This window comes from Carassius gibelio, chromosome B22 (genome assembly GCF_023724105.1).
Source record: "Carassius gibelio isolate Cgi1373 ecotype wild population from Czech Republic chromosome B22, carGib1.2-hapl.c, whole genome shotgun sequence".
Lineage (NCBI taxonomy): Eukaryota > Metazoa > Chordata > Actinopteri > Cypriniformes > Cyprinidae > Carassius > Carassius gibelio.
This window is the reverse complement of record NC_068417.1, coordinates 22,346,203-22,361,855: the sequence shown is the minus strand read 5'-3', so window position 1 is coordinate 22,361,855 and position 15,653 is coordinate 22,346,203. Positions and strand designations below refer to the sequence as shown.

The 15,653-nt window shown below is 33.9% G+C and overlaps 1 long non-coding RNA gene across 2 annotated transcripts in view; it reads right to left on the bottom strand.

Annotated features, from left to right (window-relative positions):
- LOC127987348 (uncharacterized) overlaps positions 1-15,653 on the bottom strand; it is a 49,834-nt gene that overhangs the window by 17,302 nt on the left and 16,879 nt on the right. Inside the window, exon 1 of one of the 2 annotated variants that reach the window (XR_008161171.1) lies at positions 1,704-1,811. The exons of the other annotated variant lie outside the window; for it this stretch is intronic. This is a non-coding gene — a long non-coding RNA (uncharacterized LOC127987348). Of the gene's footprint in view, positions 1-1,703; positions 1,812-15,653 lie in introns of those variants that run through there. 2 annotated transcript variants of the gene reach the window in all.

The following is a 15,653-nucleotide window of genomic DNA, read 5'->3' as shown; positions in this document are numbered from 1 at the left end:
TCTGTGAAAATATGAGTAATTTTCAAAAAATAAGAGAGATCATACTAAATGCATGTTATTTTTTATTTAGTACTGTCCTGAGTGAGATATTGTACATAAAATATTTTAACATTTATTCCACAAGACAAAAAAAAAATGCTGAAATTATTAAAATAACCCTACTCAAAAGTTTGGGAACCCTTGGTTCTTAGTACTGTGTTCTGTAACCTGATGATCCTCGACTGTCTTTCTGTTTTGTGATGGTTGTGCATGAGTCCCTTGTTTGTTCTGAACAGTTAAACTGAGCAGCGTTCTTCAGAAAAATCTTTAAGGTCCTGCAGATTCGTCAGTTTTCCAGCATCTTTGCATATTTGAACCCTTTCCAGCAGGGACTGTATGATTTTGAGAAACACCTTATCACACTGAGGACATTTGAGGGACTCAAACACAACTATTAAAAAAGATTCAAACGTTCACTGATGCTCCAGAAGGAAACAAGATGCTTTAAGAGCTGGGGGTAAAAACTTTTGGAATTTGAAGATCAAGGTAAATTGTACTTAATTTGTGTACCGGGAAACATACAAGTATCTTCTGTTGCTTACGAAGGGCAGAACTAAATGGAAAAAATATATATTTCAACAAAATAAGAAAAATTTGGCCATCTTCATCGTGTTCAAAAGTTTTCACCCCCCAGCTCTTAATGCATCTTGTTTCCTTCTGGAGCATCAGTGAATGTTTGAACCTTTTTTAATAGTTGTGTTTGAGTCCCTCAAATGTCCTCAGTGTGAAAAGATGCATCTCAAAATCATACAGTCCCTGCTGGAAAGGGTTCAAATATGCAAAGAAGCTGGAAAACTGAAGAATCTGCAGGAGCTTAAAGATTTTTCTGAAGAACGCTGCTCAGTTTAACTGTTCAGAACAAACAAGGGACTCATGCACAACCATCACAAAACAGAAAGACAGTCGAGGATCATCAGGTAACAGAACACAGTACTAAGAACCAAGGGTTCCCAAACTTTTGAGTAGGGTTATTTAAATAATTTCAGCATTTTTTTTGTCTTGTGGAATAAATGTTAAAATATTTTATGTACAATATCTTACTCAGGACAGTACTAAATAAAATATAACATGCATTTAGTATGATCTCTCTTATTTTTTTGAAAATTCTGCAAGGGGTGCCCAAACTTTCGATCCCCACTGTATATATCTATATACACATATATATACACACACACAAACTGTATAAATTTAAATAATTTATCTATTTTCTGCGTACTTCAACTGTAGTTTTTGTGCCGTTAAAAACAAAAAATACAAAAAGTTAAATAAAAATCAGCTGATGTAATATTATTTAAGATTATTAGATACTAAAGAGAGAGCAATAACAAGCACACATACACACACACACACACACAAATATATATATATAAACCCTGGCTAGCCGCAATCCAACAAGAATGTAATGCTCTACTTGGAGAAAAACCACCCTGTTGTTTATTACAAGAGTCAATCACATGACTCATTTCCTATGGAAGAATTCACTAAACCGTTTTAACTGCATCCGCTAATTTGTTTGTTCACAAATGTCCGCGATAAACAATGTAGGTCTACATAAACAACTTATCCAAAAGTCTCAAAACAACTCACTCAGACGAGCGAGTTCAATCAAAACGTATGTTTCAACAAACAGCGACACGTAAAACGAAAGCAAGCCAAATATTTACAATTCACATTTTCCAGGACCGCAGCATGTGGCGGTGAACGGTAAACATAGCTGTCTTGCGAATCGGGCCACGAATGTTCCCTGATGGTGTATGCGTTCATGATGTGCGTTTCCCGAGTAAAGGGTATTTTTAGAGGTGATCTGTGTGCGTGTCATTGCAGCTGCTGTCACACACTCCAGTCTCTGAGGAAACGCTGGATTTGGCCTCCATTACAAGTTCATTTCAGATTTGCAGACCTGGTTCAACTTGTTCAAAGCGGTCGAGATTAAGTTTAAGTTCACGAATAGGTTAATTACCCCAAAATGAATATTTGGTCTAATTTCATTCCACACTCGACTTAGTTTCTTCTGTGAAACATACAAAGAACATTTCTAAAGAACATCCTCACTATTTCTGAATGTGAACTGAATCTGTAAGGTCTAAAATAAAAAATAAAAAAAATAAAAAAAAACTTGAATTAATCCAAACCACTCATACGACTACATTCCACGTCTTTTGAAGTCACTGTTATCAAAATACAGAAACATAGTTGTATCTTTCCACTTATAGCTCTCAAATCAGATATGGACACTCAGTAAGGACAGTCATTGGAGAAAACACAGCACATGTTGCAAGTATTAAAAGTGATTTCCTTTTTCAAAAAAAAAAAAGTTTCAACAAAAATATCCAGGACAATCAGTTACGGGCAATTAACTCAGTGTCATTTGGTTGCTGCCTGAGGAATCAGATTGAGAGAGTTCTGGCTCAGCTCTCTTTATACAAAAACACCTTGTAGCTTTAGCGTATTTTATTTGTAGAATTGCTCTCAAACATGCCTTAAAGTCATGAAAATCAAACCTTCTTTTAATGTATTATAATAAATGATTTATCAAACTGTCCTTATAAAGAATCAAATATTTGAATCTTTCTTCAAAATGAAAGAGTGATTATTTTCTGTAGATTACATCGTTACAGCCTTAGGTGGCGCCAAATCACTGTGTTTAAGAGATTCATTGACACATTTACTTGATTTGTTAAAACACGCTGATTCATTTGGACGTAAAACAAGTAAAGGTGCAAATATTCACATAGCGTTACTAGCTCTAGTTTCACTCGCACGAATAAAAACATACTCGCCTCCATTTTCTGGTACAAGCGGACGTGAAGAAGCTCTTCACATGCGCAAAAACCTGTCATGTGAATTTCCTGTTTAAGTTAAACATTTTCAACGTGTGAGAAAGACATGATTGGGGCGAATATTGCACATTTGTGTCATTCGCACCTTTTCGCACCTTTGCATTGATTTTGTAATCTAGTCGCGCAAAAAATGTAATTAACTTCAAATGTGAAGCAGATATTCTCATTGCATTATCACTCTAGATTACACGTGGGACGTTTTCTGTGTCACAAATAAAATCATTGCGTAATGCTTTCCTCTCCTCTATTTTCCGATACAACCGGACGTATCAAACCGGACTTGTCGGGAAAAGCTTCGCTGATTGACTTGCGTGACAATGCGTCATAGCTACTCTGTGTCGAAAACATTATTCAATATTAACTTTTTGTTTTCTGAACTGTTGTATAAAAGCAATGCTAAGGAAATGTCTATTTTCGCAGTATGGAAATCTAGAATATGCATAAACAGACTAATTCAACTACTTTATTATAAATAAACAGCAGATTTTTTCTGATGCACTAAATTTAATATCCTTTTCTGATCCTTCGGGAGTGTCGTACACTCACCGTGAACAAACATGTGGACATGTGTTCAAACACACACACACACACACACACAGACACACACATGCAAACTACAGCAATAAAGACCCCATGACAGAGTCACAGCATGCAGGCCTGCGGGCTCTTGACAGGGTGATTAAGAACACTGCGTACATGTTTGCATGCACACACACACACTCACACACACACACACCAGTGTATGGTGCCTCTGACAAATACACACTACCCTCCGGAAAAGCTTAAGAAATAAGCCACCCCTTAAGACCTAGAATGTGTGTTTGTGAGTCTCTGCAGTTGCGAAACATTGCCGCAAATCTAACAGGCAATAGTTTTTCTTTTTACTTTCAATAGGCTTTCTTATTTGGAATAAAACTCTTCAAGATCATGAAGATTTGATGTTGGTGACCCACATGCATAAACACCTACAGTGACCCAGACAGCTGGCACAGAGGGCCAAAATGCCACAATGAACCACATTAAAGTGAAAATCCTGCACCTATCAAAAGTAAACTTTGATCCAGGCTCACTGCTAATGGTCACAGGCAGCGTCTGTAAAACACAGACTTACACGCAGTTAATCAGGCCACACAGGTAGATAAAGAGACTCACTGAGAGCAGTTAAAAGCTGTTAAAGTGCCATGTGAGAGCAGTTAACTTGACATACTGTTTAGTTGGTTTAAGAGAAACTCAAAGAAAAAAGTGCAGGATAAAGAATGAGAACTTATCCTGATGAAAACGACAACTTAAACCAGTTTAAGCTGGTTTGCTGGTCTTAGTTGTAGACAGAACACACTATTGTATACTTTTATTATATACTTACTACACTATTTATTTTGTTTAGTGTTGGCTTTTCAGTCATTTTTAACAGATATATTTTACCTTTTTCTTTTTACTGTGTTGGAATGGTCTGAAATCTGGTAAAGGTTTTGTCATTAGGTAAGTGAAAAAAATATATAAAAAATAATCAATATGATTTGAAAAGGTTACATGGTCCTGAAAAAAATAATTTTGTGCTCCACAAAATGACCAAATTGAAAAAAGAAAAAAAAAAACATCTGGGGTAAATGTTCGGTACTGTACTCAAGAAAAGTTTTTGACAGCTGTTTCTTTGTGATATCAACTTCAAATTTGGAACACAACTTGATTTCCAAAGTGTTAGAGCAAAGCATGTTATGAAAAAATAATTAATGTGCATGTTTTCCTAAAAATAACCTCAAACCCCTGTAACTTTTTTTTTATATTTTTATTTATTTAAAGCTTAACCCTCTGTAACTTTTTTCATTTTATTTATCTATCTATCTATATATCTATCAATCTAATAATGTACAAAAATCCCTTTGGAGCATATTTGGCAGAATATTGCCCGAGCATTAAAGATTTACAACAGTTAAAGTTTTAATTAAAGTTTCATTTTCAGGTCTATGTTCAAAAATTATGATAAATTAAATAAATATAATTAATTGCCATAAAAGAGTACCCTAAAAGTTCCATAAATATCAGAAATATTAAATAGAAACTTTATTATGGTAATTTTTCACCACCACACAAGGAGCACCAGGCAATTATATATATAATTTTTTTTTTTTTTTGCTAATCAGCATTAAAAATAGTCATATTAATTATTATTTACATAAGTGAATAAATAAAATGTTTTGATAAAGGGTAGCATGCATAAATTGACATGCACTTATAAATGATGCATATTAATCTTTAATTTCATTATTATTTAAATTTGTAAACAATGAGTACATTTGTATTTTTTTTTACTTTTAACTTTTTTTGAAAAAAAAAGAAAAAAAAGACATTTTCTTTAATACAGGACATGACTTCTGTTCATATTATTGACTGGATCTGATTGGATTGTGAAAAGCAGACTGTTATTACTGGTCAGTATTAATTATTTTACCCATAAGGCATCTTTTATGCCAGCAGAATTATTATTATTATTTTTTATAAAAGGCAGAAAAAGTTATCAAATCTATCTATATGACCTGGACCACAAAACCATCGGGGTCATTACGGTACATTTTTTGAAACTGAGATTTATACATCATCTGACAGTGGAATAAATAATCTTTCTTGATGTATGATTTATTAGGATTGGACAATATTTGGCCGAGATACAACTATTTGAAAATCTGGAATCTGAGGGTGCAAATAAAAATCTAAATTCAGAGAAATGTTTTAGTTAGCCTTTAAAGTTGTCCAAATTAAGTTCTTAAGAAGGGATATTACTAATAAAAAATTTTGTAATATATTTACAGTAGGAAATGTACAAAATATCTTCATGGAACATGTTCTTTACTTAATATCCTAATGATTTTTGGCGTAAAAGAAAAATGTATAATTTTGCCCCGTACAATGGATTGTTGCAAATATACTCCAGCGACTTCAGACTGGTTTCGTGCTCCAGGGTCACACATATATTTGAATATTACACACAAAAAACTGTGTATAAAACTATAAGTAGGCTGTATTGAAGCATCTAGGCAATCTTAAACGTGTGGGGCAGCACAGCAGGGTGGATATTGTTGAGGCTTTGTACTGAGGGGGCCGATTCACATTGAAAGGAAAACAGCTCACGAGACGCTTTACAGCTGCTTTGGAGACATAAATCTCTCTCTCGCGCGCGCTTTCTTTCTTTCTTTCTTTCTTTCTTGTTTTACTCGTAGTTATCACGTGCAGTTCTGCAGACACCTGGCTCAAAGCCAGACCTCAGAGAAATGTGTATGTAACTGGATCCGCTTTACATGTAAATACATCTGTAAATGTGTGCTCATGCTAAACGTCTGGATGGAGAACAGTCTCTCTGGCTGAGCTGAGGTCAGATGTCACATGTCTGTCAGGGACGGTCATATGTGTGTCCGCTTGTTCAGGTAAACACAGACTCGGTCTCTCCATCTGGTTCCAGTAAAGCTGACGCCTGCACTGTACAGTGAATGATTACACATTCCCCTGTGGGCAGCGGTCCAAACACAACCTGAAGGAGACCCGAAACATGACGTAAGGCACATGGTTACAATCAGATCTTTAGGGCAAGACCTATTCGGACTCGTTTTCCCAGAGGAAATCAGGTAAATTGTGTTTTACAGGTGATTTAAAGCCTGTCGGAGTTAAAAGCGCCTGTTTTTTGCAAACTTGAGTACAAATATGAAGTGAATTACCTACTGTTTTTTTTAGATTACAGCATCCTTTAAGAAATCTAATCCCAGTCGTGATGGAAATGAACGAGAAGCGAATTTCATCTAGTGGAAACCTTTGATACAGCGCCCAATCAAAATCTTACTGAAAGCTCATTTTTTCGCAATATCAACTTCAAATTTGGAACAAAACTTGAATTGCATGCAGATTTAAGGAAAATTTAGCATTTTGAAAAATCTTGCATAAGAGGCTAAACCTCTACTTGCTTATGATTTCATTATACATATTTTTACAATGCAAATTTTGTTTTTGTCATAATTAATACTAAATATGTCTTATGTAGTGTGATAGCTTCATTATAAAATAAATGAAAATAAATTATAATAATATAATTTATATAATAAATTAACAAATAAACAAAAACTGCATGTGTTTTTATGGATTAATTTTCTGTCTGAAACCAATATATAAAAAAGTTATATTAATAAAATTCTAGACTCTAAAAAACTATAATATAGGTATATAACATATATAAAATAAATATTTAATATATCATTTATATTCACACTGCCGTTCAAAAGTTTTTCACTTTTTTTAAAGAATTTAAAGAAATTAATACTTTTATTCAGCAAGGATGTGATTAAATTTAAAAAGTAAAGACATATTGTTAGAAAAGATTTCTATTATGAATAATCTTTTCTTTTTAACTTTTTATTCAACAAAGAATCCTGGAAAAAGTATCACAAGTCCGCATTACATATACAGTGTGTATATATAGACACACACACACATTCCACTAAAGGATGCATCACTATACGACCATGTAGAGCAAACATCATCATCATCATCATAACTGCCATACAGATCCCAGCAGGGGACATTGCAGGATGAATATACAACCTCTAACTTTCTCACAATGCAAATCTATAAGGATCTAAACCTTTTCATTAGATGTTTTTGTTATTTTAGTCACGCCACATCCATAAATTTACAGAAAACACATAAAAAACTTATCTTGCTTCAACAAAAGATTTCTTTTGAATGGGAGATGCAAATGGTCCTAATGTATATTTCGGTATACTGCTAAATCTTGATTTTGGGTTGAAATATGATTCAGACAGAATCCCACACATAATTTAGCACAAATCACATGGAGAGAGAAAGAAGGTCACCCTTGACGCCGCCGATGTTCAGGGATGTCACATAATAGGCAGTTCACTTTTTTTTTCCAGGGCATAAAGTTGTGGCATTTCTGGCCCAGATATGTCATAAATGTGATATTTTGAAGAAAATGTCATCTCTTAACTGAATCTAGTTCCACTCCAGTGACTGCGGGTTGCTTCCAGATTGGTTTGCTATAGATGATTCTGTCAGTCTGAGTAAACATTACAAAGAATGTGTGACGCCCCTGAGCCAGAGCTGCAGTGACTTTGGGCGGGTTCACGACAGGACTCTGGTCTTTCATTGGTCAGGAGCTATGAAATTAGGAGGATTGCCGACACGCTACTGGCTGACGAATCGAGCTTTTAAGGACAGTTGTGTAGGAAACCACAGGCGAGACTTGCTGTTGACATACAGTACAGTTCAGAATGTGTTCATTTCTCAAACTTAAAAAAAAATAAATAAATAAATACTAGAAATAATCCAAAATGACCTTATTTATTTAAATTCAAATGTCTTTTTAAAAAAATATTCTAACTAATAAATACAAATATAATAATACTAATAAATATTTAAATGTCCATGGTTTGGTATTTACCAATAAAAAATTAAGATATAAAAAACAATTTTGAAAGATTTTATAAACTTTTCTGCCTTTATCTATCTATCTATCTATCTATATATATATATATATATATATATATATATATATATATATTCCGTACTGGTGTAAAAAGTAAAAAAAAAAATGCCTAATGGGTGGAAAAATGTGTATTGTCCAATAATAATAGCCTGTTTTGCATGATCCATTCAGATCCAATTATTAAAATTAATAAAAGTTATATTATGTATTATTTTTAAAAAGTAAAAATGTTAAATGTTTCTTGTTAACAGATACGAAACCCTTTTTTGTTACCTTTTAGTATATATATATGTGTGTGTGTGTGTGTGTGTGTGTGTGTGTGTGTATTGTAGTCTCATTTTCACAATTCCATCAAGTCCCTTTCTGCATTATTTTTAAATAATAATAAAAATAATAATACATTAAAAACAAATATATCTGAAATGTATCTGCATTAATACACATCCCTGGTTTTGTTATGCTAAATCCATTAGTGCACCTTCATTGTTACGTTTATTGTGTTCATCTTGTAACTAAATATAATGCTCTTCATATCTTAAATGACCTTTTTTTTTTTTTTTTTTGCTAAAATAGCCTAATATTTAATGAGTGCAGCCTGCTTTTCACAATCGACTCCAATCAAAACAAAATCATGTCCTGCCCTCCATCATTTAACAGAAAATGTGTTTTCAATGAGAAAACGTTTCATTAAAACATTAAATAAATCTTAGGTTTACCATGTAGATTTAAAACAACACTAAATCAACATTAAGCCCAATTACTCTCTTAAAAGATGTCCCTTAAAACTGTCACTCACGTTTTTGAAGTTAGACTTGAATGTGCATGATACAAACATAAATTTTTATATTTCATGAATGAAAACATTTTGCAACATGATTTTGATGTGCCATTTACATTGTAATGCAATGTCTGATTTTATGTTTTCAAGTGATATATAACTTCTAATGATTTCTAAAATCTGATAGAGAAAAAGGCAACGAGGAAGTATTTTTTTTAAACAAAGGTCAAAACTCCTTTTGTAATGTAGATTTCTGAGGGTGCACTCTTGTCATGAATTAATCTATTACTTTTCCTCCTGTATTCAACTTGTAAAATGGCTTTTCGCTTCTCCTGAAGCCACGCGAATGTGGAAAAATAATAAGTGTACCCTGATTTTCATGATCCAATCAAATCCAATCAAATAAGCCCCGCCCACATTATTTCCATAGATTATTATTTTTACACTTAAAAATACCTTTTATCGAAAATGTTTAATGTCTACAATATGTATATAAATAAGATCAGAAAAACAAACATAAATGGAGCACAAAAAAAAAAAAGGTAATCCAGATTTACGAACTACGACTCCACAATAACGCAAACTATCTTGGCTGCCAGCACTGATGATTTCATTCCCTCACTGATGCAACTGTTTGTCATTTTACCAATCTGGCACATCCTTGTTTTCTTGGCGCTCTGGATGAGGCTGAACTGCTGACACACAGATTATGTGGAGTCACATGAGCATGGTAATATCACCCCAATGCTTTTATGATACCGACGGGGGGAGAGAATTGCAATATTTGGTTCTTTCATCTTCTGAAGCTGAGGTGCTTGTCAGCAGAGCTGAGCCGCAGCTTGTGGCTTGGACTGTATAATGCAGCGGTGACAGGGAAAGGCTTATGAAAAATCATAAGCCAGAAACCTCTCACTCTCTCCTCGTTCTGTTCGTCAGCGCCAAGAAGTGCTCAGGATAAAACCCACCAAGCGTCAAACTGCTAGCAATCAACCCGGAAAAACACTGTTTGTCTGTAAACAAAGATACGGGAAATACTTCTCATGAATAACAAATCCTGTCTTTCACTCAAGGGTGTTGAAGTACTGGAAGTGAAAACACAGGAGTCGTATTAGTACTCGCAACTTGCATAGTGTGGCATATTTCTAAACGATATAAATAATAGACTTGACTTCATCCAGTGGATTTTGATTGGATTGTAAAAAGTAAACCGTTATATTATTAGCTATTGCGTTTTTATTCCTGATATCAGCCAATCAGTATTGTCATGGCACATTTCCCCAGAGAAACTAGTCACAAACTACTGTATTTGCGACTAGTTTCTCTGGGGAAATGTGCCATGACAATACTGATTGGCTGATATCATTGGAAAAAATATGAGTGATTCAAAAGGAAATAAATAAATAAATAAATAAATCTGATTCAAAAACAGTGAGAAAGATGCAGACCTTTCAAAATAAAAGTCACGACTTCAAAATAAAAGTTGATAAATAAAACAAGAACTAGGAAAACATTGGAGGGCAGCGAATTAAACATAATTTTATGTTTTGAACTAATATATGATTAAATAATCCAATATTCAATATTTTTATATTAAATATCATTAGAAAAAGACATCACATGACAGATGATTAAATTTAGTAAAAATAAATATTTAAGTAAATATTTGATATGATTAAATATTACATTTTAATAATGAAAACAGTCTACTAAGGGTTTTATATGCACATCTATGATTCATTAAATATGATAAATATTCTATAATTAAATATTGCTTTAATAGTAAAGACAGCCCATTAAAGATTAATACTGTAAAAAAATTACAAATATGATTAAATAATGTAAATATTTAAAATATAAATCAATGTTAGGTTTTCACATTAATAAGACAGCCCATTAAACACTATTATAATTAGTTTGAGATAACAAGAAAAAAGATTTTTAAAGAAAAAAGTTACTTTTCTAATTTCGCATTAATTTCAATGTGTGACTTGGCATTTCTGTGTAACTGTTTGTGTAATTTACTAGCAATTTCTGAGTGAAAGTTGATTGTACAACTTTTCTCGTTCGCATATTTCTTTTTTCAAGCTCGACCACCACAATATGCTTCTGTTGTATACAGTACAAAGGAACAGCATGAACAACAGTGTTCTTCAACAATTCTCTTTTTCTCCTCAACAGAAGTCAGTCAGTCTCAGGTTTGAAGCGTCATGAGGGTGAGAGGTGAACTATAACTTTAAGAAGTTCCTCTCGAGAGTCCTGACGGTGTTTTTGATATGAGATCACAGGCAGACCTTACCGTCTCCATATGTGCGGCAGGAAGCCGTAAGTTGTGTTTCCATGGTGCCATGAATCATTTCAGCCCTCACGCACATGCATAGCTCACGCTTTACAAGGTGTCGGAAAAAGTGAGCCGAGGGTTTGGCTACTCCAGCACCCCTCACATGAAGGAAAGCCTCCATTTCCTTTAGATGTACCCAGAAGTCATCAACATTCCTGCTCTTTTCAGGAAATTTCACGTTGAGATTGAAACAATGACTCACTGATTTGAGTAATTGTTTCTAGATTGCCTGCGTGATTAACGCTGTATTTTCGCAGATGTAACAGCTCTCTGGACGTGTTCACATTGCCGTGTCTAAATCCAGATACACTCCTCTTCTGAGTGAATTACCCTGTTGTGTGTAACAAGTTTGGTTATTTGGTTATTGGTTATTTATATGACGATCATATTTACATTCAATGTTCATACTCTAAAGAACAAAGCCGTCAATGGCTATTTTACCAAAAAATGTCAACATAATTGGTTCTTCGATATATATGTAGTATATTTAGGGATTGGGAAAGGTCAACTCAACAGCATTATATGTGTACTTCGCTATCAGTGCCAACTTTTTATTACAACATTATCTACACTGTAAAACGAGCAGTTTTCAATAATAAACCATTTTATGCCTTTATTATTATTTTTTTCACAAACAATTAGACATAAATGGCAAGTCACACATTGAAACGAATGTGACATTTTGTATATTCTTATAAAACATTTTTTTTTTTTTTTTTGAACTTGACAAAAAGCATTAATCATATTTGTATATTTTAAACAAGCTAATTAGCTAATTGTTTAATTGGCTTTCTTTTTAATGTTAAAACCTAACATTGAATTGTATCAAATATGTAATTATGTAATCATATTTAAGTAAATAAATACCATAAAATAAAAATAAAAAAAAAAACAAAAAAAAAACTAAATATTTAGTTAATAAATCTGAGGTCACTAATTTACCTTTCATAAAAGTAGTTACAAATATATGATTTAAGCTGAAAGAAACATCCATGTTTCTTGTCACTAGATGTTCTTCTGTAAATCAATAAGGTGCCAGAAATAACTCTACACACATATAGCTATTTCAGGGTATGAAACATATTTGACACATATTTCTTGTTGTTTGTCAGAGCAGTCCTACAAGTAAAGACTGAATTTCTGCGGTTCAGAGTTTCTCGGAATCCTGCGGAAAAGATGCAAAGCAAACAATTCGATACGTCGTGAAAAGAGCCAGCGCACGTCTGTAAAGACAGGGTGTAACTCAATGACTTCATCACAACTGACCAAGGCCAAAGTTTTCGGTCAAAATATTGGCAAGACAAGGTGGAGCCCAATAAACGCATCCAAATAAAAGATACGCGCACACACACACACACACACACACCGAGAGAAGAATCCAGTTGGACTGCAAAACCCAGAATAAAACAGCTTGTATATTTGTGTTCTAACTGTGCCTGCTGGTTTTGATTATTGAAACATTAAATCATAACACAAACAGCCCATCAAGAAGAGAAACAATTAAAATTAATGAAGACGTGACTAGTTTGTTTCCTTGACAACCTGGTACGAGTGTGTTTTTCTGTCTAGTGGGGTCAGGAAAGGGACGGTCGCTTCCTCACACACACACACACACACACACACACACACACATATCCCCAGCTGAGAAGGAAATAAGTATATTTTCCATTGTCTTCTTCCATTCAGCTAGAAAAGCCTGTTTCTAATCGCAGAGCGGGGTTATTAGCGATTAATCTGTCGATATTTGGGCGTTTAGAGATTATTGGCCAGTTATCTTGTGGTTAGAGCAAAACCTAGATTTACTGGCCTGGCTGATGTATTAATCTTTAATAAACCAAAAGAGTTGTACGCTGAGATTTTGAGGTTTTCAATTGAAAACAGACTTCCTCCCACAGAGCGCGAAACTCCTGCGCAATGTGAGGCAATAACAACCAATTATACCAATTATATTTTTGGTTAAATAACCAATTCTGTGAAGCAACATGTTTTTTTTTACTGCCAAATGACCTGAAGAAATCATGAAATTTATGATTTATATATGAAATAACATTTCCTGTATTGAAAGCAAAACAATTCTGATGCAGAATTGTCTGCATCTAATGCAAGAGGCTGTTGTAATGAGCGTAAGTTTGTTGTGAGTTTAATGCTGCTGACCTAATTAAAATTAAAATTCTTTGTGCTAGATTAGGTTTTACACACCATCTTCATCTAAAAATTGAAAACTTTTTATTTGTTTTGGCCGTTCATTTACACAACAACCATGTGTCAGGTGCCTGAAAACAAATGTTTTGAGAATTTTTGAAAAACATACCCAAATAATAATGCTTTAGTTAAATGATAGCTAAGCTAAACCTAATCATTTTAAGTTGTTTCTGCAAAACTGATTTATAAATATTTTAATACTTTTGTTAGTAGCTTGTTGTGTACTTAACTACAGTTTTTAATAGGTAGCTTAACATGTGTTTGAAACTGTTCCTTGCTAAGCTACGAACTAATAAAAATGTAAAGTACGAGATGCAAATTTCTTGAGATTCTCCAAGACGGATTTCTAAATATCGTTATGCTTTTTTTAGTAGCTTGTAGTGTAGTTTATAATTGGTATCTTAGCAAGTAACATTTTCAACTCTTAAGCTACGAACTAATAACAATGTGAAGTGCCGTACCTAAATTTCTAAATATTTTTCACTACTTTTGTTGGAAGCTAGTACACAAAAGAGTGGAAAAAAACTAAACAGTGTATGGTTTACTACAAGGAACGCATTGAATTAAACATGAAGTTTTAAAGTAGTAAAACTAAAATAGAATTTTCTTGTAAAACGTAATCCAATAATCTTTATTTTTAGTTTTAGTGTAATTTTTTCCTAATTAAAATGTATACATTAGTTTAAATTAAAAGTAGCTTGTTTCTAAATGTCTACGTTTCAGTGTAACTTCCCGTTATTAAAATCTAAGTAAATTATGACCTCACAAATCCTTGTTTTTATTCTCCCACTTATAGTTTTCCTATCGGAAATATACAACACCCGGGGGTTACATCAGTGACAGGATATGACCTCACCAGATGACTTCCTGCATCCTGTGCAATTCAGCTGAAGGGAAGCACACCCTTTTGTTGGTTTATCGTTATGCTAAAAATACTTTTAAGCCAAAGGTCTTATAATAGCAATCTGGTGATGCTTTTTTCCCCTCGCACACAGCACACTTACACACATTTCTGTGATTAATTATTAATGCAACCGAGGCGTTTTCTCAGATTCATCTGAAGTGGTCGTCAGCAGCAGAAGATGAAGATGAATGTGTCTATGATCAGACAATAAATCACAATTACTTCCAAGTTTAAAGGGCCGGCAATATATTCACACTCAGTGGCAGAAAGGGAATCAAATTACTTCAGAATTCTAATAAATGCCACTACGTTTGATTTTTTGCAATGACAGATATGCATTTTTAAAACTGTCCAAACACATTTTTGGGGCCACTGTCTCTACAATACCCACTGCATTGCATATTAAAGGATCTAGCTGGGAATCCAGGGCAGACATGTACAGAAAAAGACGAATACAATGAAGAAAGTGCACACAGACACACACACACACTTACTCCTCGATTTGGTCGTTTGAGATGCATGAATGAGAGAAACCCTGGCCAGAGAAGAGCAGAAATGAATCCTAAAAACAAGAGGAGATAGAGAACAATAAAGAAGATACTCGATGTTCCAGACTTATAATTCAATACCGTTTCTATATCAGGCAGAGGCACATGTGCTCCAGGTGGATTGAACTTGAAGCCTGTGTTTGAGTCTCAGGGGTCATGAGGGTCAAAGAATCACCTCCTTTGACGTCATAAATCCCCGCAGGCACCAGTTGAAGTGCTACTGTGGTACAACGTTAGCATAACCTTTATAAAACACTTAAAAAGCGCAGTGAAAAGTTCACATCTATGCAGCCGGTCCAAAATGTTTGTTGTATAACTAGCACATGCAGTTTTATATGCCAAGTCGTTTTGTTTGGATGAGTCACTTACATGAATTCGTTCAAATAATTAAACTTGTGTTGCTATGCGGATGATAAGGCTTTCAGAGCCGTTTTAATGTTTGATTGGGTTTTGTCACTTTTTCATCAAAGCAACACTTCTGACAAAGTGCAGCTGACAAAATTTTAGTATCTCGTT